Source organism: Camelus ferus, chromosome 12 (genome assembly GCF_009834535.1).
Source record: "Camelus ferus isolate YT-003-E chromosome 12, BCGSAC_Cfer_1.0, whole genome shotgun sequence".
In the NCBI taxonomy this organism is placed as follows: Eukaryota; Metazoa; Chordata; class Mammalia; order Artiodactyla; family Camelidae; genus Camelus; species Camelus ferus.
The window spans coordinates 5,439,130-5,465,086 of record NC_045707.1 but is presented as its reverse complement, the minus strand read 5'-3'; the positions used below and the strand labels follow the sequence as shown (position 1 = coordinate 5,465,086).

At 43.9% G+C, this 25,957-nt stretch overlaps 1 protein-coding gene across 4 annotated transcripts in view; it reads right to left on the bottom strand.

Annotated features, from left to right (window-relative positions):
- SGSM3 (small G protein signaling modulator 3) overlaps positions 1-22,803 on the bottom strand; it is a 33,236-nt gene extending 10,433 nt beyond the window's left edge. Inside the window, exon 1 of one of the 4 annotated variants that reach the window (XM_032492304.1) lies at positions 22,677-22,803. The gene's annotated coding sequence lies outside the window, so the exon portion shown is untranslated. Of the gene's footprint in view, positions 1-4,215; positions 4,242-22,676 lie in introns of those variants that run through there. The other 3 variants (XM_032492302.1, XM_032492305.1, XM_032492303.1) reach the window with 3 other exon arrangements.
- Positions 22,804-25,957: the final 3,154 nt, after the last annotated feature.

Here is a 25,957-nt window from a genome sequence, read left to right as displayed (position 1 = left end):
AACAACCACCTTGAGGGCCCTATGAGAAAACATCACCCTATGGGCCCTTCATTCCAGCATATGTTGAAAAACAGGCACATGAAAAAAATCTCTTTAAAGATACACTTGCAAATTTGGGGCCAAGACAGCTCAGCTGGGTCACTAACCTCCACTCCCGCCCCCAGACACACCCTGACCTGGCCAAGGGTGGGCTAAATGCTTATCATAGTGGTTTTGGTGCCCAACTGGGAGGGAGCCCTCCTGCTTCTAGACAAGCCCTGCTTACAAACAGATGGCAGAACCCACTTCCCTAACAGGCCAGCCATCCCAGGCTTGTCTGATCTGCGTGAGGAAGACACAATGTCTATCTTCAGTATAACAGGTATGCGGGGCCTGGTCTGAAGCAGGAGTTTGTGCTGGATGGAGATTACATATTTTCACATCAAGGGGACTGAGCTAGAAGTTCTTAAAGTCACGTCATCATTCGATTCTCACAACACACCCTGAAGCAGGTATCTCTATTCCTCACACTCGAGAAAACAAGTCTAGAAGAGACCCATAGACAGCTTTCCCAATGGATCCCCACAACAGTACCCCCACCCCACCCGGCTCCCCAGTGCCCCCAGTGAGAAGACGTCAGGCAGCCGCCAGCTCAACGGTGCTGGGGCACCCGGTGCTCAGCCGTGCCAGCCGCTGGCCCGGGCCCCGGGGGGCTCACTGCTGCACACCAGCCCTAGGGGGGCGTGGCTCTGAGCTCAGCCCCTGCGCCCGCTCTGCAGAGGCCCGACGGCGCCACGGTTAAAGTGAAGACCTCGCCAGTGGGACAGATGTGGATTCAATTCCCAGCTCTGCTGCTTCCTGCTAGTTACAGCCTGGGGCATGTTCACGCCACCTCTCTGAATCTGTTTTCTTCTCCACAGAGCAGAGTAACAGTACCGATATCCTACAGTGGCTGTGAGGATTAAGGGAGACGGCAGACAGCCCCAGCACACTGACACCCGACACATACTTAGGAAGCATCAGGCAGTTAGTAGGAGTCCTAACAATTTCCAGAACGTGACTGTTAGTACCTGGGCCGTCTACACCCAGGTTGCTGAAGGCCATACGCTATTGCTGATATTCATCCATTACAACCTATGGACACAATAATTTCGTACAGTTCAGTGTAACATGTGCCAGCTGAGATCACCAGAAGGACTCATCCCTGAGGCCTCAGAGGCATGACTGGGTTGTTTCTTCCAGAAGGGAGCAGGTGTTGTGTGTAGTGGAAGAGCTGTCCCTGGCTGTGCAGGACCGAGGGGGCTGGGAAGGTAATTCTCAGTAAGCAGCTCCCCTTCCTGACGTTGGCTTGCCTCCCACTCACTCACTCACAAGGTACTGAGCACCACCAGAGCCTCGTGGGGTTCTAAGGGCTGAGATGCAACAGTGAAAACCAGAAGTCCCCGCCGTTACATCACAGTAGAGAACCAAAGGTCATAAAACAGCTGTGTCAGATGGTGGCAACTGCAGCACCAGGTGAAAAGTAAAGCAGGGTAAAAGCAAGGGGCCATGGAGCTGAAGCGCTCGGGAAGCGCTGAGACAAGGTGACGTCCACAGACCCAAACAAAAGAAAGTGAGAGATCCAGTCCCGTGGCTCCAGAGGGAAGGGGGACCCAGGCAGGAGGAGCAGCAAGGGTGAAGACAAGACAGGGACACATGAGGCAGGGGGAAGCAGCAGCAAACTGAAGGGGGGCTGGGGAGGAGGAGGAAACACAGTGGGGGTCACGGAGGGCCTTAAGGTGCAGTACAGAACTGGACCTTGTTCTCGGAGGGTTGGACATCACAGGAGGGTTCTGAGCAGAGGCAAACCTGAATCTGACTTAGGATTAAAAGCTCTCTGGCTGCTGTGCAGAGTAGACTGCAGGGCAGGAGGCGGTGACGTGGTAGGAATGATGTCGGCTTTGCTACATGGGGACCGTGAGAAATGGTCAGAGTCTGGATATATTTTAAAGAGGCTCTGCAATAATATTTCATACATACATACACCACTTCTATCACCCACTGCCCCGAGTCCCCGAGTTCCCAACAGGAGCCGGATGTGATACTGCTAATCCGGGAGGACAGGTTTTTCCTGCCTCCAGTCGCCATGGAAACCTTCCTCAAAGCAGCCATCTGGGAGCCGTGGCACTGGCACCAGCAGCCCTGCTGTTGTCACAGGGGCACTGAGCGGTAGAGACTTTTGAAGAACGAGGAGAAATATACTGGAGGCAGATTAAAAGACTGACACCTTTAAGCATGTAAATTTAATTTTTAAAAATTCTTTCTAGAGCACCTCTAAGTTGGCTGCATCAATGCTGGTAAAAACCAGTTTTTGTGGTTAAAAAAAAAACTAGTTCACTCATGAATTGCTGTAGATTGTACTTTCCCTCGGGAATGGAATACCCTTAAATACTCATACTCTTAAATCCAGTAACTATTCTCTTGGAAATTTAACGAAATAATTCAATAGAAGCAAAACGGTGTGTGCATGGAAAGGTCTACTTCAGCATTATCTATACAACAAAAACATGAGAACAATTCACAGAGCAAACATTAGGGGAACTGATCAAGTCTGGGTACACTGATGCGATACGGTGTGATGCAGTCCCCTCATACTCCAGTTACGGACTTCTGCATCTGGCCAAGATGGAGTTACAAGGACTGGATTTACTTTTTGAACTTGAACCAAAAAGCCAGAAAAATATATAAAATAGTGGTTTTCAAACACTGGCTGACAGGCAACACAGGACAGCGATGCCTGAGAGAGCACAACTGAGGTGGCCCCGTGACGGGCTGTTACTGCCAGGGTTGGGGGCACTCGGGAGGGTGAGGAGCTGAGCTGAGAGCCAGAGCGGCCTGAGTCTGTAGAACAGAGAACTGGAGATGCAAGACCTGCACAGACAGAGCTCCAGAAATCTGCGGAGAGCACCCCCAAAGCTTCATGCGAAAACTGGTCAGAGCACGCCTGTAAGGAAAGCCCCCAAGGCTGGGAAGAGAACCACCTGGAAGGGACACAAGGAATAAGGTCTGAAGCTCATCCTATGGGGTCATTGTGATGTATTTTCCTTTTTGGAAATTGTGGAGTGCAATTTGCCTAACTTTTATTAAGAATTTTTGCATTTATGTTCATGAAGGATCTTTGAGCTGTTGTTTTCTTTCCTAATAATGCCCTTGTCTGGTTAGGTTTAGGATGGTATTTGCTTTGCAGAATGATTTGGGAAGTAGTCCCACCTCTTCAATTTTCAGGAAGAGTTTGTATAGAAATTGGTATTATTTCTACATTAAATGTTGAGTAACAATCACCAATGAAGTCTTCTGTGCCTGGAATTTTCTTTGTGGAAATGTTTCCAGCTATAATTTGTTTTACAGAGATATGGCTATTTAGATTATCTTTTTCTTCTCGAGTGAACTTTGGTAGTTTGTGTACTTTTAAGGAATCTGGCCTTTATCCAAGTTGTTGAATTTACTGGTAAATTGAGTCCAAAGTATGCAGAAGAAAGAAAACAATAAAGATAACAGAAATCAATAAAATGGAAAAAAAATAGAGAAAAATCAATGAAACCAAAACCTGCTCCTTTGAAATCAATAAAATCAAACATCTATCAGTCTGAACAGGAAAAGCAAAAAGACACAGATTACCAAGACTACCAGGTATGGAAAAGGATATGGTGTATCACCACAGATCCTAGGGGCATTAAAAGGATAATAAGAGAATATTATGAACAACCTTTTGCCAGTAAGCTCTACAATACATGAAAAACAATACCATCCTGACCAAGTGGGATTTATCTTGGGAATGCAAAACTTGTTCAACATTTCAAAATCAATCAATGTAATGCAGTACATCAACAGACTAAGAAAAACTATATGACTCAATAGATGCAGAAAAAGCATCTGACAAAAGTCAACATACATTCATGATAAAAACTCTCAGCAAACTAGAAATAGAGGAAACTCCCTTAACCTAATAAAGGACATCTACAAAAATCCTAGAGTTAACATCATACTTACCATAGCAGTGCTACATACAATAGCCAAGACATGGAAACAACCTAAATGTCCATCAACAGATGACTAGATAAAGAAGTTGTGGTATATTATGCAATGGAATACTACTCAGCCATAAAAAAGAATAAAACAATGCCATTTGCAGCAACATGGATGGACCTGGAGATCGTCATTATAAGTGAAGTCAGCCAGAGAAAGAAAGAAAAATACCATAGGATATCCCTCATATGTGGAATCTAAAAAAAGAAAAAAGAAGACACTAATTAACTCATCGACAAAACAGAAACAGACTCTCAGACGTAGTTAACAATCTTATGGTTACCAGGGGAAAGGGAGTGGGAAAGGATAAATTTGGGAGCTTGAGATTTGCAAATATTAACTACTATACATAAAAATAGATAAAAAACAATTTTTTTTCTGTATAACAGAGGGAACCATATTCAATATTTTGTAATAACCTTTAATAAAAAAGAATATGAAAACAAATATATGTATGTATATGCATGACTGGGACATTATGCTGTACACCAGAAACAGACACACTGTGACTGATTATACTTCAATAAAAATTTTAAAAAACCCAAAAAACAAAAAATCATACTTAATGATAAATGACTGAGAGCTTTCTCCCAGACTGGGAACAAGGAAAGGAGTCAATGTAATTCCAATCCAAATCTCAGTAGGATATCTTGGAGAAACTGACAAGTTGGTTCTAAAATTTAAATGGATAGTCGAAAGAATCAGAATACTCCAAACAATTTTGAAAAAGCAGCAAGTTGGAGAATTCACAGTATCTGACTTGAATACTTACTATAAAGCTACAGTACAGGGTGACACTGATAAAAGGACAGACACAGAGACCAGTGGAGCAGAACAGGTATCCAGAAACATATTCATGTGGTCAGTTAATGTTATAAATTGAGTTGCGTCCCCCCAGAAAGACATGTTGAAGTCTCAACCCCCAGTACCTCAGAATGTGACCTTATTTGGAAACTGGGTCTTTGCTGATTTAACTAACTTAAGATGACATCATTAAGGAGAGCCCCAATTCAGTATGACCGGTGTCCTTATAAAAAGGGGAAATTTGAACACGGACGTATATACAGGGAAGGCGATGTAAAGAGCCAGCAGAACACCCCGTGAGGCCGAGGAATGACTGCAACCACCAGAGCTGGAAGAAGCAAGGAGGGATCCTTCCCCTACAGGTTTCAGAGTGAGCACGGCCCTGCCGACACCTTGATTTCAGATTTCTTGCCTCCAAAGCGGTGAGATAATATTTTGTTGAAATACAATTAATTTTCAACAAAAATACAAAGGCAACTCAATGGAGAAAGGATAGTCTTTTCAACAAATGTTCGTAGAAAAATCGGACAGCCGTATGCAAAAAGTGAACCTTAATCCATATCTCACACCATATACAAAAACTAACTCAAAATGAATCATAGACCCAAATGTAAAACCTAACACTACAGAACTTATAGAAGAAAACATGTTTGTGACCTTGGTAAGCAAAGATTTCTTAGATATTATACTAAATGCATGATCTATAAAAGAAAGAATTTGATAAATTAGACTTTATCGGAATCCACAGATGGTAGAAAATATGTTCAAATCACACATCTGATAAAGGACATGTATCCAGAATATAAGGAATTCTCAAAACTCAGTAAGCTGGAAAGAAACAATCCAAAAAAATGGACAAACAGAAAGGAGCCCGATAACTGGAACACAGTGGACAAGGGGGACAATGTAAGAAGAAACTGGAGAGGCAGAGGAACCCAGATCGCCAAGGGACTGTGGCCACAGTGAAGGAGTTAGATTTTAAGGACAATGGGAATCCATAAAAGGATCCTAAACATGACAGTTGCATGAACTAACATAATGCTTTCTTGTTTGTGTTTTGTTTTTTTTAATGGAGGTACTGGGGATTGAACTCAGGACCTCAAGCATGCTAAGCATGTGCTTTGCCACTAAGCTATACCCCACCCCATGTATGTTTTTTAAAAATCACTTTGGCTGCTGTTCGGCAAAGGGCTTGTGGAGAGACAAGAGCGGGTGCAGTGAGACAAGTGTGGAAGGACAAGCTCCAGGAAAGAGGTGATGGGGTGCAAGACTGAAGTGGTGACCGTGGGGGTGGGGATGAAGAGGAGTGAATGGATTCAAGATATAACCAGAGGTAGAACCAACAGCTTTGCTTCTAGGCTGGATGTGGGAAAGGAGGAAAGGGAGCCACCCAAAGCCAGGCCCAGGTTTCCAGTCTGAACGCCCAGGTTTACGATGATGCCATTCACTAATGGGGGGGACAGTGGAAAAGAAACAGTTTGCGGGAGGAGGGAACAAACAGTCGTAGGATAACTAAATGTTTCTTAGAAATCCAATTGGAGATGTGAAGCAGGTGACTGGATACACAAATTTACATCTCCAAGGAGATGTAAGAACTAGAGACATAAATTTAGGAATCTCTGGTTCATCTAGCCAACCTACAAATTTTTTTTGAGTAACTACTATGCACCAAACACTGTTCCATGTGCAAAGGATAAAGCAGTAAAACAAGACCAAGTTCTTGGTCTTGTAAAACTTCAGTTTCCTCATCTGTAAAATGATAACAAATGAGAAAATGTAAATATAATACAAAGCACATGTATGTGCTTAATAATGCCAGCTATTAATATTAGTGACAGAAAACAGACAAAAAATAACCAACTAAATGAATAATTTCAGAGTAATCATAAAACTATGAAAAAATAACAGAATTACAGGTTATAAAGTGACAAAGTAACAGGTAAGGGCAGGAGGCCATTTTTGATAGGTGGTCAGCGAAGGCCTCTCTGAGGAGATGACATTTCAGCTGACACCAGAATGATGAGACGGAATCAGCTCGGCAAAGACCTAGAAGGGCAGCCCAAACAGACGAAATGGCTTGTGTGACGGCCTTCAGGAACACAAGTATTATTACACTGGAGAAATAAGACAAGTGTGCTTGAGAGAGAGCCATGACGGGAAAGCAGCAGAGATCACTGGAAAGGCAGGCAGGACCTTCTACTCACGGTAAAGACTCTGGGTTTTATTTTAATGGGAAGCCACTGGAGAGCTCTGAGCACGGGCATGACATGGCCTGTCTCAGGTTTCTAAAGAAATCACATTGGCTGCTTTGAGGAAAATGAACTGCAGAAGGGCTATGAGTGGAAACTACAGTTGTCCAGGTGAGAGACACGTTGGACTAAAATCACTGAGATGATGAGAAGTAACTAGATTCTGGACATACTTTGGAGGTGCAGAGGTAGACAATGGAAAGAACTGAGATGTCACCTAGGTTTTTGACCTGAGCAAATGTGCGGGTCCCATTAACCAAGATGAGGGGAGCCTGGGGTAGAGCAGGCTTCAGGGTTAGCAAGAGAGCAGGTCAGCAAGCTGCTCTGGCCGTGTTCAGTGGGGATGCCTACTAGACGGCTAAGTGGAGAAGTCAAGTAGACAACTGTATATGTGAATACAGAGTCCACAGCGGTCAGCACTGGAGCTGTGAATGTGGGACTCACCAGGGCTAGATGTCACGGCCTGGAAGAGAACGCAGAACAGGGGGCCTAGGACCCAATCCTGGAACATTCCCACATTTAGAAGTCAGGCAGAAAAAGACACAGAAAATAAAAGTGCTGGGGAGGGTACAGCTCAGTGGTAGAGCGTGTGCTTAGCATGCACAAAGTCCTGGGTTCAATCCCCAGTACCTCCATTAAATTAAATTAATTAATTAATTAAACAAACTAATTACCTCCCCCCCCCGAAAAAATTTTTTTCAGTCTGAAGAGTGAGCAGTGAAGAGGAAGGAACACTAAGCAGTGCGTGCTGCTGTGGAAACTAAGAGAAGAAAGCATTCCCAGGAGGAGGAGATCAGCAGTGTCACAAGCTACTTAGAGGTCAAGTAAAATGAGGACAGAGACCTGGTCACTGGTTCGGCAAACTGGACGATGGCGGTGTTACCAACAAGAGCTCTAATTTTTAATGATGAGGGTGCAAGTCCAACTGGAGGAGGTTGAAGAGAGAACAGAAGAAAAGTGGAGTCATCAGCATGAAGACAGTATGTGATTTCAGCCATTTAAAGTGATACAGTACATACATGTTGAAGGCAATATAAAAATGAATATGGCTGTGTTAAGTAGTAGGAGTACGGAGTTTATTTGTCTTGATTTTAAATGTTCTCTTTTTTGGAAAAGTACAAAGGTATTGTGTTTAAAAATAATTTTACCACATAAAAATTTGACACAAATGTTCACAGCATTATTTATAATAGTCCAACAGTGAAAACAATCCAAATGTCCATCAAGTGATGAATGGATAAACAAAATGTGAGCATCCACACAATGGAATATTATTCAGCCATAAGAAGGAGTGAAGTACTGACACACATGCCAACACAATGAACCCTGAAAACCGTATGCTCAGTGAAAGAAGCCAGTCACAAAAGACCACATCATCTGTAATTGTTTATATAAAATGTCCAGAACAGGCAAGTCCATCGAGGCAGAAAGTAAATTAGTGGTTGCCAAGGGGCTGGAAGGAGGGGTGAGATGGGGAACTACTGCCTAAGTGGGTATGGCATTTCTTTTTGGGTGATGAAAATGTTCTGGCATTAGTGGCGATGGTTGCACAAAGTGAATATACTGAAAACTTCTAAATTTTTAAAGGGTGACTTTTACGATACATAAATCATATCTCAACTTTTAAAATCACAGTTTAAGTACAGAACACTAGGAATAAGAATGTGTCCTGGGTTTTCTGAGGTCCACAAACGACACCTGAACTTGCAACAGCTCTGCAGTCTCTCCATCTCTTGCTCTCTCACTCAGAACTACTACCTACCACCTCAAAAATACATCTCTTCGGGGATTTAATGTTTATATAAAGCCAAAGAAAGCAAAAGTAAAAAAAAAAAAAAAGGTGCAAACTATTAGAGGTAGCTCATCTATAACTGTGAAAAGGGCCCCTTTCTCCCTCATTTGTAACTAACACTTTACTAACACTGCTCAGCGTGAATTTGACATCTCAGCAGCTGTGAAGTTGGGAACTCTCTAAGATGCTAAACAGTAAAGTCTGTCATTTTTCAAGTTCCTGTAACAAGATCCCCCCTAATAGTCTAAGTAATCACCGGAAAAAGAACTGACAACTTTGAAACCAGGTTTCCAAGCCTTTTTTTTTTTTTTTAAGGCAAACAAAATCTCCAGGTGTCTGACTTCACATGGGGTTTAAGGTGCTTTCCCGTACACTGAAGTGAAATACTTTCCCCAAAGCAAAAACCGCTAAAAGCAGTTTAAAGGAAAAGAGATGCTTACAAACCAGGAGACCACAAAAGTACATCAATTTGCAAGACAGGCTCCAAGGGGAGAAATGCTATTTCCGAATCTACTTTTACAGAAATGCCTCCCTGTCCCTTGAGTTTTCTCCACAGCCCCGGCACTCACTTGGTCCCCAGCCACAACCCAGGGTCAGGGAGGACCCTGGCTGTCAGAGCCCGAGGCTCAGGAGTGCTTCCGCCCGGCACTCTGGGCACTCCGCCCAAGACCGTTCTTTTCCAGATGCAAACACTAAGGACAGACTTAAGACGCAGCAGGGTAAGTGCAGGCTACAGGTGAGCAGAGAATCTCTGGAGTATAAACAGTCACTGGGTTTATCATGGGAAGGGTAGTCAGGGACTCTCCTCTGAGTTTTGTAATTACACTAACACGACAACATTAATGGAAATCAAAAAATTTTTAAATTCTACCACCAGTTTGCCACCTCAATAAAACATTTTCTTCTTTCCTGTGCTCTCTTTTGGTTTTTCTCTACCTACAAACACAGTTCTTATATTTTAGATTTTAAAATATTTTTCTCTACTGAACATTAAATTATCAGTATTTTCCCCAGGTATTATATAATTTTATAACCATATGTTCTACGATTTACTTGCAGTTTGCTGATACAACATTTAAGCACCTAATGGCAATTTTTTCAATAAAAACAGTGCTGCGAGGAACTTTCCCTTTGAAGATTTTTCAAATGAAGTTAACACATCTGTCTTGTTTGGGAGAGGATATGGATTTTAAAAATCTGTCTTTTCTACTTTATGGTGTCAGATTTGTAAGCAGAAATCAAAGAATAAGAATAGGTTAATAACAAATTACTGATGTCAGAGTTTAATATGATGCCACTTGAAGCAAGGTAATTAAATTAAGGTTAAATAGGTTAATGTTAATGACCCCTAAAGTGAACCTAAAATTTTATATTATTATAATTCTAGCACAGTGTAAAATTATATTTTAATAGTTGGCTCTAGAATACTTCCCAGAGAGGGTGTTTATCCTTGTTTGGGAAAATATTTGATAAAGGTGGAAGGTAAACCTTGAAGCCATAGATTAGGAAAAATAGGAGAGACGTATCAATCACCTAGCAAAGGAAATTAGCTAAAATTTGGAGGTAGAGGAGAACAGAAAATAGCGGTGGCCTGGACTACAGAGGTGAAGGGAAGTCCAAAGACAGGTGAGGAGCTGCATCCTACAGGACAAAGTGACCCATGAGACATTAACACGCTGCGTGTCTGGGAGGGGGAGGACCAAACCCCTCTTAAGGAAAGGACAACCCCAAACCCAATTTAAGTTGCTATGTTGCAACGGAAAATCGCTTTGTGGTCCGCACCTTCGGTAAAGCTTGCTCTGCTCCTAAGAGCCTGAGTGCGGTTTGAGGGAAAAATCAAATAAAGGTTTGAAAGCAAGGATAATAATTCCTACTTTATGGGTTGTTACGAGGATTAAATGAGTTAAATTTTTAAAATGTTGGCCTTCTCACATAGTGTGGGATATAGGGCTTGTGTCCATTTTATTGAAATTTCAAGATAAGGATATCAGCTGATTATGTAATGCAAGTTTTATCAGCTTACCTTATTTCCTTATTAAGGCATATAAAATAAATACTTTTTAAAAATACAAGCTACACTTCAGCAATACCACGGGGTTTAGTTCCCTGACAGATACTATTCCCTCTCCCTTAAATAATCTCCATCAGTGGTTCTCAAACTGTAGAGTGTATCAGAATCACCTGGAGGGCTTCTTAAACCCCAGACAGCTGAGGCCCACACCCAGAATTTCTGATTCTGTAGGTCTGAATAGGGCTTGAGAATGTGCCTTTCGTTTAAGGGAACACACTTTAAGAACCACTGATCTGAAGCTCAGATATGACCTCCTCTATCGTCTTCCCTTCCACCTTCCAAGTTCCCTCCCTCCCTTCTCTGACAGAATTAATCACTGTACAACTCCTAGTGTTCATACTACAGGTGAGTCGTGATTTGCGGCCATGCACATCTGCCCTATATCCAGGTCCGAGCCCGGTGCCTGACCTGTGCAGGTGTGGACTGTTTGGTGAACGGAGGCAGTACCAAATCATGGAACACCCCCACATACAACAAGTTCCTTCTTACGTTTCCGAGCTTGACCCCTTCTGCTCCCACTGCTTGCAATGCTCCCCACTTCACCTGACTTTTCATTCTTCAAGGCTCGGCTCAGGCGTTTCCTCCTCCAGGAAGCCTTCCCTGACATACCCTCTCGCCTCTGGCTTGTGTCATGTGCTCCTATCCCACTATCTGTAACATATCATATAACCTATCTATAACATATTTATCTTAATAATAGCCACCACTCACTGCAGGCTTTCTGAGTGCCAGCAACTCTAATAAGCAGAGCTGGATTAAAGCCTTTAGGAGCCCTTTCGTCCAGCAATTCCCACTTCAGGAAATTCATACTACGCTTGAGAAAAATGACTCATACAAGGTAATTCCTTACAGCATTGTTTGTGACAGCAAAATGTTAGATGGTAAAATAGAAAACCTAAGTATCCGTCAGCAGGGGACTGGCTGAATAACTCACAGCACCTCTCTATAATGAAATACAGCGAGCAGCTGGGAGAAAGAATGAGTCGGCTATTCATGTGTTGATAGGGAATGATCTCCAAGATACACTGCTAAGTAAAAACAGCAAGGTGCAAAACAGTGAGAAGAATGGTAAACATCTGTGCAAAAAAGAGAGGAAATTGTCACATAAAATTTACAAGGCTGTATGTGAGACAAACTGGGTGGCAGATTTTTAAACTCAATGCCCTTTTGTACTTTTTCAGTTTTGACCTATTTTAATGTCCTACCTATTTAAACAGAGTTAAACATGAAAAAAATTAAAGACTTTAGATAGCCACAGAAAAAAGATTAGGGTGCTCCCTATTTAATTCCACATAAAAATAAAATGCGTATGAGGAAGTTCAGCAATGTTTAGATTTTTTCCAAGATGACTTTTGCTATGTTTCTACAAAATGCCCAATGTCAAGTTCTTCCCATTTTGTTTTATGTCTCTGCTTTATTAGTGCCCTCAGCACATGCCTGGTTTACTAACGAGTCAATCCAGCAAAGCTGATGTGCATTAGATCCAATGAAGACATTTTGGTCCTTAACACACCTGACCCCTCAGTAGCATCCCATGCTGTAACCACTTCCTCCTCCATGAAGCACTCACTTCTCAAGGTAAGAGTCATAACTTTCGGTTTTCCTCCTGGCCCTGCTGGCTCTGCTTCTTAGTCTCCTTTCCCAGGTCCTCCTCCCCTGCTGGTTCCTAAAATGCCTTAATGGTCTATCCTAGACCCTCCTCTAGTTCTTTGCATCCTCCTTCACTCTTGGCTTCCTTTACCATCCACATCCAGGACACACCTCTCTCTGAACCTCAGGCCGGCATATCCAACTGCCCACTGGGCCACTCCTTCACACTCATCAAATTTACCACACTCCAAAGTTAAGTTGTCCTCTCCCTCGTGAACCTGCCCTCCTCCTGGGCCCCTGCCTCAGGAAGCTGGCATCACTACCCAGCTACCCACTTTCTCCAGCTAGAACTGGGCATCACAGTCAAGAGGTTGCCCATCTTCCCACATCTAACCCTCAACTCTTAGGCCTTCCCTAATGTTTTCTGAAACTTCCCTTTTCTCTTCAACCTGTTGCTACTTTCCAGCTGGGGCTTCATTTCTCATCGTCACGGCTACTGCGAGTTCCCTAACTGGCATCTCTGCCTCCACTCTTGCCCCCTGCCCCCTCTGCCCCATCTACTCACTACCCTGCAGCCACAGAAATCCTTTTAAATTTGTTAACTTAGTTTACAAGATTTCATGACCTAGTCGTCTCTGCTGACCATCCCAGCCTCACCTCTCAGCCCTGGACACTGACTCAATGCTCCATCCACAACACCCTTCTTTCAGGCCGTGGACCCTCCGCTTGCCCTCAGAACATGCTGCTAAATGAAGCAGCTGCCGCAGTTCATGAAGGGTCTCAAAACTTGAGCCCCATCAAACACCATGATAAGGCAGCCAGTGGCACTAATCTTCCAGAACTGGCACCCCACTCCAGTCACCCCAATCATTCTTGTTAAGAACATGTTTTTGTTGTTGTTGTGGGTAGGTTTACTTATTTATTTTTCTCTTAGAGGAGGTACTGGGGATTGAACCCAGAACCTCGTGCATGCTAGGCGTGCAATCTACCATTTGAGCTATACCCTCCCTCTAAAAAAACATGTTTATTATTCACATTACTCTTCACCTAGTGCCAAAGACATCCACATTTCTCCACTGCCTGCCCCCAAATTGGCATCAGCAAAAGAGCAACATGACCCCAGGAACCAACTGGACTTTGAGCTCTACTCCTTCCAGGCCCGCTCCCATGGGCTTATACTGGGGGTGGCCTTCCCTTCCCTGAATCAATATTTCCTTTGTGACCAGAGAGTGTTCCTTTAGGCAAGGCTTAGGCGTGACTGAGCAAAGCAGAGCACAGACTGAAAACGGGAGGCTCAGCTCAGAATCCCGCGAGCCCAGGTATGGCTCCTGTTTCCTGCACAGCAGTGCCAGCTAAATGGAGTGCTCGCTCCTGTGCAGGCTTCTGGCCCGTGCCCTCCCACCCAGTCCAGGTCTCAGGCAGAATAACCACCCAAGGTAAGCTGGTTACTTCCCTGAGTCCCACCCAGGATCAGTCCCCTGAGATTACAGCCTGGAAGCACCTGGACTGTGATAAGAAAGTAGGAGCAGGGACCCGTGTCATTCCCACCACCAGGGCTGGGGGACAATAACCCCTTTAGAAGTAAAAGTGAAGCATGTAGGTAGCTAACCTCAACTCAACATTCTGGTAGCTCTGAAAAAATAAGAGACAAGAGTTTTTGGGGAAAATAAAGCTCCTGGAGGGTTGACTGACAAAAAAGGACCCTGAGAAATTTATAGTTAGGTTTTATATTAACATAGGAGCTTAGGGTACGTAAAGGGAACAGATGACAAATACAGTTAACGAAGTCCCTATTCCTCATACACTTAAACCATAGAGATCCAAAAACTATATTTAAGCTACCTATTTGGCCACACCATCTATATAATTGCTGGAAAAATTTTTCATTTGCAGATATGAAAATACCTACCTAATAACCCTAAAGCATGGTAATCCAGTCCTATTTGCTTTGTGGCCATGAATGGATGGAGGCATTAGAAGAAAGATACAGTGAAAGAAGGAAAAATATTTGTGGAGCACTTAACATTCTGCTAAGCGTTCCCCATCTTACATTTGAGAAAACCAGGGCTGCCCATATGGAACATCAGTGAGTCAGAGGCGACTCCAAGGCGACCCCTCTACCACACTGCAGCACAGATTGGATCACACCCAGACCAGCAGCATCATCACCAGAAATCCCAGGAAAAGTGTCAATTCTGCAACGCAGTTTTCAGGGAAGACCACGAAGCCTCTTACGGGTGTGCAAGAACTATGTGCCCTGACTTGGGGTAAGGCGCCCAGTGGGAGCCAGCCAGGGTTAAAACACGACTCCACAACTGTACTAGGAAACATTAATTTTCGTGAAAATTCCAAATTACACACAAATTAGGAGAGAATCCCCATACTACATGAGCAAATGAATTTCTCTAACAGACCGGCACCTACACTTAGAGGTCACTGGCTTCTTCAGTCCTGGGTGCAGGGCAAAGGCACTCAGACTCACACATGGTAGCGTCAGAAGGATCCTTTGAGTTCATCTCCTTCTCATTGCTTTCAAAAGAGAGAAATTGAGGTCAAAGAGGTCAAAAGACTGATTTAAAGCCTTACAGAGAGTAGGGGACTGAGCCGGACCAGAAGCTGAGTCCCCTACTTCCACTATTTCAAAGTCAAACTGAATCGAAAACTTGGGAACAACTTGGGAACAGGCAAATTAGATCACACTCAGACCAGCATCATTATCACCAGAAATTCCAGGAAAACCATTGCAGGAGGTTGTCCTCCTGCTGTTGTAAACCTTAGGGTTGGGCAGACCATACCTTCTTTGATGGTCCTGCCTTCCATTAAATAATCTACAATATTCTGGTAGCTCTTTGTATCGGCTGATTTAAACAATCAGATCTGTACACGTAACTGCTACCTCGTAGGTATGACACTACCATTTTGAACCAACACTGAAACCCTTGTCTGGTCCAGCTCACACAAGTTCTCCTCATCCTCGCTGGAAACACGCTCCCTGGGCTACTGACCTTCCCTGTGGCTCAGCAGCTGCCATTCCTCTCTCCCTGACCTGATGCACGTTTCCTTCAGGGTTTCCGAGCCTCTCCCGTTTCTTCAGACCCACAGCTGCTCCCTGCTGCCACCCACTCCCAGCTGATGACCTGGTTTCCAGCCTTAACAAAGCTGCGGTCATCTGGCTTGAGTTTCCTCAACTTCCTCCTCCTCCATGTCATCACTGCTCAGTCTTTTCACCTGTCTTCTCCTTCTACCAGCCCTGTTGGGGAGGAAGTAGCCTCCCTCCCTTCCCAGGTTAACTCCTCCACCCACAAAAACCTTTCAGTCCACTTTCTTGACAGCATCTTCAGCCTCTTCCTCTCTGCTGGCTTCATGTCTGGTGCGTACGGTACTCAGATCTCCTGTATCCTTGATTAAAACAAAACAAAGCAGCTCTCCCTGGGCCCACTCAAGCCTCCTACTTCCCTACGTCTTTTTCCCTGCCTCACCGTCATACTTTTCAAAAGCAGAGTAGAATTTTGCTCCTATGCCTCACCAATCAACTCACTCTTTAAGCTTCTCCTCACCACCTAGACTTGCTAAGGTTTCCAGTGGTTTTCTTGTCATCATATGGAATCCTCTTCCTTTGGCCTCACACTGATGGCGTGGGCTTTTCTTCTGTACTTATCTGCTTCTTTACAGACTCCTCTTCTTCCTCCAGACTCCCCCCAAAACATTCCCCAAATCAGTCTTCTCTTTTTCAATCCACTCCTAGTGGATTACTACTGGGGAATCCATTCCTGTTCCTAGTGGGGAGTTAGCTATCACTGCTGTGCAGATAAACTATAAATCTGTACCTGCAGTCATGACAACACCCCTGGTATTTCCAGCTTCCTGCTGTTGGATGGCTTCAGTTGACTTATCCCATAACACATCAAAATCTGTATTCTTCAAACGAATGTATTTTTATTCCATCTCAGATGATTCTTTTGATTTTCCTAATTCTTCTTCAGGACACTCAGATTCTAAGCTTCAGGGTAATTTCTGGCTCCTACTTTTATTCTCACACTGAATCAGTTGCAAAGTCTATTGATTTTACCTCTAAAATATTTCTAAGCATCTCTCTTTCCGCTGCCTTAATCTAGACCCTGTCACTTTTCCCAGCCACTACAAAAATCTCCTAACAAGTTTCTGCAAACTCTGGACCCTATCCTTCCATTCATGTTAAACAAACACTAGATTAATATTCCCTGCAGCATAGCTCTGATTACCCGGTTCTCTCTTCATCTTCCTCCAATGGTCCCCAATCTACCTGTTGAGTCAGTTCTTGATTTCCCCTTCGTACCCTCACTGCAATCTCCACGTGCTTCTGTACCTGTATCTATATTGTTCCGCCTGCTTAGAAGCCACCTCCCATTTCCAAATGTCCAGATTCTATCCGTCCTACAGTATTCAGCTTAAATAACATGTCTGTGAAACCTGCCCTAGTCCTTTCTCCCAACACTTACATTTTGTGTCGAGGAAATATTCAGTCACACAACATACATTTATTGAGTGCCTACTATGTGCCAGGCACTATTCTAAGTGATAGGGACACAACAATGCTCAGAACAGATAAAATTCCCTACCCGCCCCCCACCCCCCCGGATCTGGCATTCTACAGGAAAACAAGTGATTAAAAAAATAAACAGGAAATTATATTGGGAGGGTATAGCTCAGGGGTAGAGCATGTGCCTAGCATGCATGCAGTTCTGGGTTCAATTCCCAGTACCTCCAATTAAAAAAAAAAAAGGAAAAAAATAAAATTGAAAAAAGAAGAAACTGAACTGTATGCCAGGTGAGGAACAGTACAGCCAGATGAAGCAGGAAAGGGGTGAGGCAGTTTCAGGGAGCTGCTATTTGAAACCAGGCGGTCGGGGAAGGCACAGTGACAAGGAGACATGCACAGGGTGAGAGGCTGGGTGAAGCAGAAGTGCAGGGAGCAGGGGAGACTGGCACACATGCAGTGAGCACAGGAGGCCAGGCGAGAACAGTCCGTTCTAAAACAATCTCTAGGTCTCAGGGTCTGGAGACTGAGGTTTCAAGCAGAGAACTGTTATCTCAGAATAGAGGAGAACTTCACAGATCATTTAGTACAACTGCCCATCAGATGATTAAACCCCTTCAGTACACCTCTCGGGGCACTGGCATGTCTGGGTTTAAACAATTTCAGTGCGTCTGCCCACCTCCACGCGCCAAGGAGCCTGCCCACCCTCAGGCAGCCCCGCCTTAGGCTTGCACTCCAACAGAAATCTCTTTGCTAGTAACGTCTCCCCTTTTTTCTTCTCAGGGACACTTCGTACACTAACTAAAATAACCTTCAGGTCTTCTATGAACTTTCTCCTCCCTTCAGGTTAAAGTTAACCCATTATTTTAGCTCTTCCCTAAGTGACATGGACTCACCCCATGAAGCAGCAAGTTAAGGAGTCTCAGCTGCAAGCCACAAAAACTGACTTTAGGTAACAAACTATGTGATACAAGAAGGTACTGGCAGGCTCTGCAGAGGGGCACAGAACTGAGGAAAAGCTGGAGACTCAGGTCTCTGAGAACAAGTAACAGACCAGCTCCAGTGTCTAGATATTAGGAGTTAACCCATGGCAGTGATGAAGGAGCTGTGGCTATCACTGTCATTCAACCGAAGATTCAAAATAAAGGAGCGACACATCTATTTCCCTAACAGAGACTGGCCTACTCTGGGCCGTGTCCCCACCACCTGCGCAGTCAGGGATGGACTGTCTACTCAAGGCAAAACTGAGCTGCTGTTCCCAGAAAAACCTGGACTGGACTCTGGATAGGCCCAAAGAGCATATGTCCACTAAATACTCTCAAAATGTGACGCCTCAGATTCAACATAAGGACGCAGGTGTGGGGGAGCAGCGAAGCCAGGGTGCTGCCTCCACACTTGCTGTGTGACCTCAGGCAAAGGACCAAACTTAGGCCTCAGTTCCTTTCTGAAAGATGGTGAGGGTCACAACATTTCAACCAAATAAGAAAAATGTATGTGAGATGCTTTATAAGCACAAAGCTAACCACAGTAGCCAGCACTTATTGCCTGCCTGTCACACACATTTCACATAGATTATTTTATTTAATCTTAAAAAAAACCAAACCCTACAAAGTAGATTATGAGCACAAACCCTGGAGTCTGACCACCAAGGTTCAAATCCTGACTCCACCACTTACTTGTCAATGAGCGAGTTACTTAGCTTTTCTGTGAGTGCTTCCTCACCTTAAATGGGCATAATACTGATAACATATAGAGAGGTGAAGACTGAGTTAAAGCAAAATTCTGAGAACTGTGCCAAGTCTACAGTAAACATCCAATAAATATTAGTGGCGACAGTAGTGGTAATTATCCCAATTTTACAGGTGAACAAAATGAGGCACTGTGAAGTTATATCACTTATGTTAAGTTTTCAAAGTTTAAAATGGTAAAGCCAGAATTTGAACTTCACCGTGGATGCTAACTACTATACTACACTCTACTGACTTCAAAAGTTAAAAAAAAAAAGTGATATTTGGACTTTAACCCTATAAACCTCAAGTCACACAAATGAAGGATATTTACAAATGAAACTCACACATAAGAAGAGGGAAATGATCTGTTGTTTCATGTCTTTAGAATGCTAGCTAGAAGGCTAACTAGATATCTAAGAAGGCCAGGAAGAGTTGTATGGTTTTGTTAAGAGAAAAAAAAAATCCTCTCTTAGCCCTCACTGGAAATCAGGCCTGTGCCAAGAACAAGCCTCCTGATGCCTGGATGGTGCTTTCAATCTTATTGATAAAGGCATTTAATGATTCCAAAGAAATTAACTTCCCTAAACAATTCACATTATTAGCAAAGGAAACAAAAAATACATACAAAACCTACATCATAAATACTTATACAAAAGAGAAATGTGCTTATAACTGGAAAAGAGGCATCATATTAGAAGTGAAAATACAGTTAGCTGTGCCTATGGAAAAGAGGCGAATGTCTCTCTCCTCATTTATGAATTGTGAGCATAAATTAACAAGCCTAAATGTTCAAAAAGGGAAGGTGACTATATGTATACTATTCAAACAATGGCGTCTTCAAAAGTAGTTCATAAACCACGCTGCAGGTCAGCCTCATCACTCAGTCATGTGGCACGGCCGAGAGCACAGCACCTACCAGCACCCTATGAGGTATTCATTCCACACATACCTGGTGATCACTGTTCTAGGAGACAGGCAGGAGGTGGTGAAAGACAAAGGCCCTACCTTCACAGAGCTGACGACGGAGGCAGGATTATAAATAAGGAATTAAGGCTCAGTGCCCAGGTCTGTCACACTCCAAAGCCTACACCGTGTATTTCAACTGTATCATGGCTCACTGGTGAGGGACAACTTCTCCTAAAAGTCCGCACCTGAGCATGCAGTCCTGACACCACTGTCTGGAACAGTTTAGGCTTTCTCTCTGTTGGCAGTCCAGAGTCACCTTCTCAGTGAAGTGTTCCTCCCCCTACGCCCAAGAGCAAAGACTGCTTGGTCAGCAGTTAACACATATTGATACGTATGAACTTCTTTTTCTCCCTCATTAGTTCCTCAACTCCTTTAGGGCAAGAACCACACCTCAGCCTCTCTGTAAGTACATACAGCAGGTATTCAATAAATGGCCAAGTGGAGCTCATGAGAGCAATTTCACTAAAGGGTGGAGGCCAGACTGCATGAACTAGAAGCACATGGAAGAGAAGGGCATAGAGTCTGCTTTCTGAGAATAAGTCTAGAAGGGAAACAGACGGGAAACGGTAGTAGTTTAAAGAAGAAATGCAATCACAGGAAAGTTACGGTGTTTTTGTTTTTGTTTGTCTTTTAAGAATGAGAAGGAACTGAACGTATGTGTTGGTGAGGCAGTACCGCACAGGAGAAAGAGCATGGGTGTCAGAGTCAGAGAGACTTGAACTTGAATTCTGGTCCTGTCACTTACTATGTCTGTAGACAAATCACTGAACCTCTGTTCTTCAACTTACATATATAAAATGAGAATGGTAACACCTGCAGCTTACTGTGACGATAACAGCATCTGGCAAACACAAGACATTCAATAAATGGTATCAGTGATCATTACTGTATATGGAAGCCTGGACTCTGCCTTTCTAACCCCTCCCACATAATTTGTGCTTCCATCCAGATTTCCTGTCTCACTCTGCGTGTAATATGTGATGGCAAAGAAACAGGATCCTTATTTCTCCTGTGTGTACCACCCTCTGCTAGTTCACTTCCTTGTGACAGTCTGCATGAGCCCATGAATGGCTGCTGTGGAAAATTACTGATATCATCAGCTGAGGAACAGAGACAATCTGGAGAATAAGCAGATAAACATGTTAAATCATCAAATGTACCAGATTTTGAGCTCCTGCCAAAACGTTCATTGAGAACTAGGAAGAGAGAAACCGAAAACACAAACACACAGAATACTGTTTAAGTTTCTAAGCCAAGGAGGTGTTCCCAGCATCCACTCTGGGCACAGAGAGATGGCAGCGTGATAAGAGATGATTCCTGAGTCCCTTTCTCAATAATTTCACCCTGATGTTGGGTTCATTTCTGTGAGGTACTACTCTACCTCATCGACTTTTCTGTCAACCTGACGAGCTCCCAAACTCACAAGATTAGTATGCTCTTTTATATTTAAACCATTTTTGTTCACAGCCTTTTTTTTTTCTTTTTTTGTAAATGGAGACACTGAGGATTGAACCCAGGACCTCCTGCATGCCTAGCATGCCCTATACCACTGAGCTACACACCGCCCCCCACCTTCACAGCCTTTTAAAGTTAATGCTCATGGGTCATGTTCGCCTGTTACCAATATCTTGTCAAGAGAAACAACTCACCCGGGGCCGTCTCTCACAGATCACACACCTCCAGGCTTAAAAGGGATAAGGGAAAAGGGCTAACGCCCAGGCTAATGCAACAATTAGTGATGAAAAGGCTAAAGGCACCAGGAATTATCAAAAGACAGGCAGGAAAGATGTTGACTTTTACTTAAAATCAACTCCAAACTACTCACAGAGAACAGAAGTAATTATATAAAACAAGATATAACTGTTGTTTAGAGTTCAGAGTGAACTGGAAGATGAGGAAAAGAAGTAGGAAACGTGTATCTACAAACTTAATCACAAACATAATCACAAAAGCTACAAATAAACAAGCTGAGATGAAAATTCAGGTTTTGTGAAACAGAGTCTGATTAGGGACCTGAATTTATCCAGAAAGAATAAGAAAGAAGGGTAACGAATATTCCAGGCCCCTCTAAATATCCCACCAAAAGGGAAACAAAAATATGCAGCAAAGATTGGAAAAAAACGAATAATTTCTTACCGAAAAGAAATTTTAAATTTTTTTCCCTCCATATAAGAAACATCTTGAATCTTTAAACTATATATGAGAATAATTTTCAAAATTCCAATCTTAACTACGCTGGGTGGTCCTGACTAATACATGCCTCAATTTCCCCAGTGTTAAAATACGCTTACTACAGTGTGTTCCAAATCTGGCCTGAATCTGAGCCTGTGTTCTGACCCCAGACCTGAACCTTTAACGTAAAGTTACAAGTCAAACCTAAGCAAGACTTTGCTGCCGTAAATATGTCTGCATCAGCCGTTCTTTAAAATTAAAAAAAAAAAAAAAAAAAAAAAAAAAAAAAGGGTCCCAGTAATTAGGTGCAGTTTCTGTAAAACCGCTCCCAGCTGAGGGAGGGGGACGTATCGCGCTCGAGCCCCCAGGGCACTTACGCTCGGGTGCCCGCGGCCCCCAGCTCCCGCTGGGCCGTGCTGGGGGTCCCGCCCCCGGGAGGCAGCCCCCTCGGCGTGACGCGGGGGCACCAGGTCCGAGCACCGCCCGCGCCCCTGCAGGCCCCGTACCGGACCCCGCGAGCCTGCGCCTGGCCGCCGCTCGCCAGGACCCCCACCCCACCCGCCGCACGAGCGAGGGCCCGGCCGGGCGCCGGTGGTGCCTCCCTGCTCCTCGGCCGGTCCGTCCGTCAGTCCGTGGGTCAGTCGGTCTGTCCACGTCCCCCGGTTCCCGACCGGAGGGGCATGTGTGGCGCCGGGCCCCGCAGACCCGGCGAGTCGCAGCCGACCTCTCGTTCCACACTCACCTGCCCCACGGAGGATGTCCACCTGCCCGCCGCCGCTCGTCGCCGCCAAGGTGCCAACCCGGGTCGGGCTCGTGCTCAGCTCCGTCAGCGCTCGGCGGCGCCACTGCGCACGCGCGCCGGGTCCAGCAGGACGGCCGCGGGGCATGCTGGGGGCTGTAGTCTTTCGGGCCCGCTGGGCAGGCGCGGCGACGGGTCTCCGCGTCTCTTGTACCCTGTACGCCAGCCTCCTTTTGGAGCCGAGCCTGGTCCTCTGGCGGGCAGCGGGCACAGGCGATCCTTGAAGCCCAATTTTGGCCTAATGATGACTGCTTGGCGTCCGGTCTGCACTGCAGCGCGAGGAGTTAGGGGAATATGGGGTGAACCAGTGGTCAGGATGGGAGATAGACGCGGCTGGGGTCTGGGAAGGAGCGGCTTTCTTGATGTTCATTTTATAAATAATTAAATGCCTTCTTTATCGGTGTATAAACCAGTCCTAGACCAGCCTGATCCACTCTTACACAATTCACAGGCCTTGGAAGGAGCCACAAATTGGAAATTAGTTGAGGTCATGCCCAAGAAATTGAGTCTCCGGGCATAATACAGTGAGTGGGTGTAGCCAGAGGCCTGCATTTGAGTCTGTCCACCACTGCTGGCCAAGTTAGCTCACCCATAAAATGGGAATGTGAACTTTCAGTTGTTGTGAGAACCAGATGCTGTTTGAGGAAATGCTAAAAGCACAGTGCCAATGAACAGTCCATGAAGGTGGCGGGGCCCTCTCCTTTTGATATCCAGGTCCCACTTGACATCTGGCTCTACTTTGGAAAAAAAGTGCTTGCTTTAGAAAGGTCACTAAAAGCTACAATAATATTACAGGAATATTTGTCTGGAAATCTTACTCTACTCTGAAGAAATATACTACATTTAATCTCAGAGCTGCTTATTAATATAAGCTCAGGTTCCCAACTGCGTTCCGAAGTGGTGATGATGCAGTGAATTAATGGGAACCATAAGCAAAGTCTACAAAACACAGTAAGTCATTCTCAGTCATGACCTCACTATCATGCTCACTTTACAAAGAACTTACTTTCATGTTACTCACAACACTCCTGTGCTAAAGCAGCACAAATTTTATTAGAATTTTACAGAGAAACCGGCCAAAATAATGAAAATAAGTAATTGAAGAACTGCAGATAAGGAGGGCCAACTCCAGAGTTACATGTGGATTTTTGACTGCAGAGGGTCAGTGCACCTAACCCCCATGTTGTTCAATGGTCAACTGTACTTGGCCCATTCTCACAATGGGCACCATCCTAATCACAACTCAAATTTAAAGCCATGGCAGAGATATAACACTCTCCTATAGTTTTAAACTTGTCAGTGCCCTAAAGCCATAGCAATGAAAGGCTACATCATTTGTGGATGGAAACCTGACCTGAAGCATCCGTGGCTCCAGTCTCCCTCCCAATCTCACTTGTGGCCACTTGTAACCACTATTTGATAGAAGCTTGTTATTTTCTAAGAAATACCTGGGGAGATTAAGGACAAGAGGGTCCACAGTAGCTCCCAAGTATCCCTTCAAGGTCCTCGTTCCACTCCAGCTTGGGCTGAGGTGTTACCTAACCACAGCTTGTGGTCCACTATAGATGAGGAAGGTCCAATACACCACAAATATGAGAGAACCTGCAGTACAAATTAGGGCGTCACAATCTGAAATGCAACTCAAACATGACCTTTCTAAGGCCAAAGGATCCTGTTATATGAGAAGATACAGAGGGCCCCTTGTTTTATTCCACCCAAAAACTCATTTCTCATCTGACCTTTTGTCCAAGTAGTCACCTACAGATCGTCTCATCCTCTGAAGTGCTCATCTTGAAATCTGGGCTGGAAACCCAGCTCAGTTTCTTCTTCAGTTTGGATTTTTCATGAAGACAAATTACCACACATACTCACCACTTAAACCATTTCCTCCCCCGCCCCAAGAAATTTGGCCTCTAAGAATTTCTCTGTATAGTATACAGCACTTAATGAGGTAAGAATAAGGTCACACCAGATCCAGAACTGAAAAACCAAATTCTGCTTTTACCTCTAGTCATGTCTAGAATTAGATAAGTTTACGAGCTAAATTTTGTGTCCCTTAGACTATGTCTGATAAAGAACATAACTTGTAAGTAATATATATAAATTCCAGCCAGTATTTTAAAAATGTTATAATGACTAAATATAATTTCTGCTCCAGGTGAAATCCTGGAACAGAAAATGGTCATTAAATAACAAGTAAGGACTTTATTTAATCATATATCAAAATTAGTTCATTAACTATGAAACTTATATAAGATATTAATAACAGGGGAAACCAAGTGTGTCATATATGAGGATTCTCTATACTACATTTGCAATTTTTCTGTAAATCTAAAACTTCTCTAAAATTTAAATAAAAATTGCACTCAGAACTTGAAAGAGTGCACAAAAGCAAAAAGAAAATATAAAATACCTAGGAATAAATCTAACTAAGGAGGTAAAGGACCTGTACTCAGAGAACAGTGACTCTGATGAAAGAAACTGAAGACAACATAAACAGATGGAAAGATACACTGTGTTCAGGGACTGGAATAATATTGTTAAAATGACCACACTACCCAAGGAAATCTACAGATTCAATGCAGTCCCTAACAAAATACCAATGGCATTTTTCACAGAACTAGAATAATTCTAAAATTTGCATGTAAACACAATAGCCAAACAGCCAAAACAATAGCCAAAACAATCTTGAGAAAGAACTAAGCTGGGGTATCACGCACCCTGGCTTCAAGCCATACCACAAAGCTACAGTCCCCAAAATAGGATAGCATGCACATAAAAACAGAACCAAAGATCAATGGAACAGGATAGAGCCCAGAAATGAACCTGCACTTTACGGGCTGTTAATCTATGACAACGAGGCAAGAATATACAATGAAGACAAGACAGCCTCATAAATAAATGCTGTTCGGAAAACTGGGTAGCTACGCGCAGAAGAATCACTGATGAGTGTCTGCAAGGATGTAGGGAAAAGGGAGCCCTTGTGCACTGTTGGTGGGAATGCAGATTGGTACAGCCACTATAGAGAAGTGTGGTTTCCTCAAAACATTAAAAACAGAACTACCATATGATCCAGCAATTCCACTCCTAATTAGAAAAGATATATGTACCTCTTATGTTCCGTGCAGCATTATTTACAGGAGCCAAGATATGGAAGCAACCCATGTGCCCACCAACAGATGAATGGATAAAGACGTGGTAATATATACAACAGATTACTCAGA